Here is a 6056-nt window from a genome sequence, read left to right as displayed (position 1 = left end):
CCAGCTTTACCACTTTTTTTTTTTTTTTCCAGGGTGACCGATACATAAAGAGACATTCACATGATTTGACTATGACTGAGAGGCCAGGCTGGGGAAATGGAGTGGACCCTTTTTTTATGATTCATTTGTTAAAACCAAATTGACTGACTCTTCCCTGTTTTGTTTTGTTTTTCTCTGAAAATAGACTCTTCTTTCTCCTACTTCAAAACTCCAAACATGGGCAAAGTGACTCTTGTAGGCCATAGATTTCTGAACAAAACACTAGTGATTTAAGATGTAAAAACGGAACAGAAAAACTAATATAAAAGGAGATTCAATGAAATATGCACTACATATTTTTATGGCAAAATGCTACAGAATTAATGAATGTTTTGTTATTTATACACATAAGCACAACTATGTTGATACGCACACAATCTTTTATCTTTGTAACACCATTTGATAAATGTGTATTGGGTTAATAAACAAAGAAACTATTACATGCCTAGAACCTATTTAGTGATCTAAATAAGTTCAATCGTATAAGAGATCCAGCTCAAGAGATGACATTTTTGCTCCCAAGTTAAATATATAATCTATATAGAAGGATATTATTATCGAATATTGAGATTAATTTTTTTTCTTTTCTAAAAAATATGAGACCTTTCAGACACTGAGAAAATTGATAATGTTTTTAAAAAGCCCATGAACCCATCATGCAGCTAAAATTATATTTGTCTCTTTAGAGACATAATTCTACGAAACATTAGACGTTGATAGGTCTATGTTGAGATAAAGATAGTTACAGATAGATCTATTTCACTCATTTTAACTGCTGAATACATGTAACACATTATTTTTCATTCCTCTGTTGGATGACTTCCACTGAATAAGGTTTTCATTTCCAGAAAATTTTCTGCTGCAATGTGATCCTTGAACACATGGAGCCAGTGCTATCCACTGATCAGGAAGGCAGAAGGTGCTGCCTAGAGGGACAAAAAAACTAATCACTTAGACTTGACCTTAAGAAAGGTTTTTAAAAGTGCTTATAGGAAACAATAGTCTGAAAGAAAGAAAGAAAGAAAGAAAGAAAGAAAGAAAGAAAGAAAAAGAAAGAAAGAAAGAAAGAAAGAAAGAAAGAAAGAAAGAAAGAAAGAAAGAAAGAAAATAATAGTCTGGAAAACAATGCATTCATTTGCAAGAGCTGGATTTCATTAAAAGCAGAAAACTTTTTTTTTCTTTTTTTTTTTTTTTTGAGAGAGAGAATGTGCATGAGCAGGGGAGAGGCAGAGAGACAAAAGCAGAGAGAGAGAGAGAGAGACAGAGAGAGACAGAGAGAAAGAGAGAGAGAATCCCAAGCAGGCTCTGTGCTGTCAATGCAGAGCCTGACACAGGGCTTGATCTCCGAACTGTGAAATCATGACCTGAGCCAAAATCAGGAGTCAGATGATGATCTGGGGCGCCCGGGTGGCTCAGTTGGTTAAGTGACCGACTTTGGCTCAGGTTATGATCTCGCGGTTCATGGGTTCAAGCCCCGCGTCAGGCTGTGTTGACACCTCAGAGTCTGGAGCCTGCTTCGGATTCTGTGTCTCCTTCTCTCTCTGCCCCTCCTCCATTCATGCTCTGTCTCTCTCTCTCTCTCAAAGGTGCATACATGTTTTTTAAAAAATTAAAAAAAAAAAAAGAGTTGGATGCTCAACCGACTGAGTCACCCAGGTACCCCAAGAAATTATAGGTTTAAAACATAAAGACAAAAATGAGAGAACGGAGAAGCAGAAAGAGAAAGACCCTTACTAGACTGTAGGGAGGGCAGGGACAGGACTAGAGAGAAGAGAACCAGTTTGCACTGGAGTGCAGAGGCTGATCCTGACCTTTCTTTCAAGTTTCTTCTCTACAGCACAATAGGGAAGCCTAGGAATTAAGTTCATTACATATGAAATGACTTAGCTAAGGTTTTCTAGAAAACCAGCTTGAGGGAGGGAATAAGTATTGATGCTTTCTTGGTGTGATACTGTGATTTATAATAAATATTTTGTCTTTGTCCTCATCACTGGTACAGAGCTACCAAAACCCTTGGAGTTTTCTAAGTAATGAGAGCTATAAAAATGTCTTGTTTATCTTAATGAGGTCAGTTTTGGAAGCACCTGGGAATAGCGGCTTCTTGCCAGAACTGCCAAACATGTGATTAGGTTAGAAATTTTAGTCCCACCCCACCCCCCGAACTTCAGGGAGGGGAGATGGGCTAGAGTTTGAATCATTTGCCAATAACAATCATGCCTACCTCATGAGGCCACCATAAAACCCTGAAAGACTAGGTTTAGAGAGCCTCCAGGTTGGTGAACACATGGAAATGTCAGGAGAGGGTATGGAAGCTCCATGTCCTTTCCCCATACCTTGTCCTATGTGTCTCTTCTGTCTGCCTATTTCTGAGTTATATCTTTTTATAATAACCTGATGACCTAACAAGTAAAATGCTGCTCTGAGTTCTATGAGCCATTCTAGCAAATTAATCAAACCCAAAGAAGGAGGGGGTTGTAGGAAGCTCTGACTTCTATCGGTTGATCAGAAGTACGTGTAATAACCTGGACTTGCTTCTGGCATCTGGAACCTAAGGCAAGAGTTGTTGGAACCTCCAGTCTACAGCTGATTGGTCAGGAGCCCAGGCTTCAGACTGGAGTCTGAAGTTTTTGTGGGGGGCAGTCCAGTAAGACTGAACACTTAATCTAAGGGATCTGATATAAACAGACAGTGTCAGAAGTGAGCTGAATTGTAGGATGCCCAGCTGGTATCTAAGAACTGCTTGGTGCTGTGGAGGAAACCAACCCCAACCTTCAATGAAACTGGTTCCAGAACACCCCAAAGATTTGGTAAGATGTCTGAGCAAGAGAAAGAATACATGAAGTATGGAAGGAAGGGAGCCAACCCATGAAATGGCCTCAAGGCCCCATATTGGCTGTGTCTTCACAATAAACTATTTTCTAAGCAAAGGTCTCCACTCGATGAGAGAGGACATTTCTGGATAAACTCCACAGAGAAACTATACTTGAGGGAAGTTTTTCAGAGGGAAGAAAAAGAGAGATCATGTTTATCTGCAAAGCTTCTTAGAATGTTCTGTCTTCTCCATAGGAAGTTAGCTACCTCCAATTCCAAAGTGTACAACCTTGGTAGATTATTGAAAAGCAGTGTCTCATGCCAGTAGGCAGTGTTTTGTCTCAGTCCAAAAGTGGCAAAATGTAAGAACTCTGAATAAGCAGGCAAGTCACAGGGCAAAGTGGTAGCTGACCCGGTCAAACATGCACACCAAAATAGCTATGCCTGAGGCTAAGCAAACTGCTAAGTGTTTAAAGGAAGAGAAAGCCAAGAGAATCTGAAGAGACCCTTCAAATGTATTCCCTCCCTGCCTTCTTAGAAAACTGAGAGGAACCATGTATTTGGACATATGACAATACGAAGTCTGCCAGCATACAACAGACACAACAGCCATACCACCCCATCTGGTCTCACACACTTCCAGAGAGCCACAGAGGAGATCTAGAAAAATTTCCTGGACGCTTTCCTGCTGTGGAAACTGAGATTTCCTAGTGTGTGATGCGATTCTTGAAAACTAATAGACCCTTCATCAGAAGAAATGTGAACTCCAGAACTTGGCTTAGTTCCAAGCAAAGCTAGCTGTGGTGCAAAAGGATAACTAAAATTGCACATGGGCATATCTGGAGTTGCAAATGTAAATCTGAAATCGCTTTAGATGAAAATAAACCCCCCCAAAAAAAAACAAAATAACACCAACACAAACCCCCAAAAAAGATAAGGTACAACTCAGATCAATGGATGTTGTGTACCATATGGACGGCATAAGAAATATAACTGTACTTCTCATGACAGAAGCTAATTGATGGCTGGAACATCAGGGACAGTTAATAAAGATGGTGTGACTAAAACTAGGCCTCTAGGAATGACGAATTTTGAGAAGCAGAGAAGAGCTCCAAAAGCGTACCACACGAAAGGGAAAGAAAGGCAAGAAACAAGGATTTTGGCAGTGCGTTTGATGTAGGTGAATGCAGAAGTGAAATGAACCCAGATCATACGGCTTTGACGGCCAGACATAAGCAAGTGTTATCGTAGAAATATAAGGAAAACAATACACAATCTTAAGCAAGGGAGTAACATGAACTAAGGTAAGCTAGAGGAAGAAAAATCAAGAGGCCACGATAGAGTCTGTTAGGAAGAGAAATGGAAAGAAAACTAAAGTGGCAATCGCAATGGTCTAGACATGAAGTAATAAGGACTTGAATCAAAAGAGATGACAGTGGAGTCAGCAAGACTCCAAGGAAGAACCAAGTCTATTATACTTAGAGACCATACTTGATATGGGGTAAACTACAGGAATACTTCAGAGACGACTGAATTTGGGGAATGGGTGACTGGGTCATCGTTGGCTCAAACCAGAGAATTAAGAAAGCCTACAGGGATACTGTGAGAAAAATATGGGCGTAAGTTCAGTTTGGGGCTTACAGAATTTGAAAAACTGGTAAGACATATTAGGAGAAATGGCAAGGTGGCAGATATAAATGACATTGTAACTCCAGGGAGAAAAAGACCAGGTTGTGATTAAGATCTGGCCATTCGTACTGTATCGCATTAACAATAGAAGTCAACAGAGAAAAATGATGATCCTGCCTCATGGCTATGATGATAAAAGTCAAATACTAAACCTGGAAATTGTGTGTGAAATAAAAGTTGAAAACAAAATGCTCCTATAAAGCATTGTAACAGACTGAAATGTTTGTGTTCCCCCGAAATTCACACGTTGAAACACTCACCCTCAATGTGATGATACTTGAAAGCAGGCCCTTTGGGAGGTGATTAGGTTTTCATGAGGTAGTGAGGGTGGTACCTTCATGGGATTAGTGTTCCTATAAGAAAAGGATGAGACCCAAGAACTCTCTCTAGAAGCAGCCTTGAGGATAGGTCCTTTGAGCACACAGAGAGAAAGGAGCTGACTACAAGCCATTCAAGCAGCTCTCACCAGACACCCAATGTTAATACCTTGACCTTGGATTCCCCAGCCTCCAGAACTGTAAGGAAAAAAAAAAAAATGTCTATTGCTTTAGCCATCCTGTCTAAGGTATTTTGTTACAGCAACCTGAACTGACTAAAACAAGCATTTCAAGTACAACCTGAATCCTTCTTGTTTTTTTTGAAGGATTTAGTAGCTAAACTGCAAAATAATTTTCTGATAATTTTGTATCTGTTTAGCTTTTGTTATACATAAAAAGGATTTTTCCCTGTTTCACTCCTTACTTCTCAGAGCAGCCACATTTTTGGTCTTGGATAATATCTGGCTTTCCCTAGAACCTGAAAAGTGTTATTTGGTGTTTTGGGATGTCCCAGCATGGCTTCAAAACTTCAAGGGAGAAGGGGATAATTCAACTACAGAGAGAGGGAACTGAGTTTCATGACTGATGGAGAAGTAAGAAGGTTCTTGGAAAAGCAGCTAACTTAAAAAAAAATCCTTCACTGCACCAGAGAACAGAGGTGGTACCTGTGAAGGGCTGACTTACAGCTACCTGTGGTCTCAACACACACAATGCCCACCCCCCTTGGGAGCCATAGCCAAGGGTCAGCAGTGTGGCATGGCAGTAAGGAAGCAAGCATTTGGATTTATAGGGGCTTCCTGCTTTGGAAGAGATTAACTCAGCTCGATCATCAGTGCCCAGCATGGACTAATGCTGCACTAATTTTCTGCATTACTCAGCTCCAAGGTTTGTGTTAGGGAAGGGGCTCCAGGAAACTACTAACATTGGCTGTTCCTGCAAAAGTTATGGGAGGGATGTGAGCCGCGTTAATTGTGATTTAGAAAAGTAAATAGAAAGTTAACTAAATAGGACCACTTCTCTTCTAGTTGCACGCCTTGTGCATAGCGTTCTAAAATAAGGACGGGAGATTATAAGACAAACAGGACTGTCTGGCATCTTGCTTTTCATAGAGATTTCCAGACTTGATATTTAAATTTAAGTATTATTTTAGAGCAGGTTATTTTCCTGAAGAAGTAAAGAGTAAACAGCTTTTTATATGTG

The sequence above is a fragment of the Panthera uncia genome (assembly GCF_023721935.1).
Source record: "Panthera uncia isolate 11264 chromosome A1 unlocalized genomic scaffold, Puncia_PCG_1.0 HiC_scaffold_17, whole genome shotgun sequence".
In the NCBI taxonomy this organism is placed as follows: Eukaryota; Metazoa; Chordata; class Mammalia; order Carnivora; family Felidae; genus Panthera; species Panthera uncia.
The sequence above is the reverse complement of the archived record's forward strand: the minus strand, read 5'-3'. Positions refer to the sequence as shown.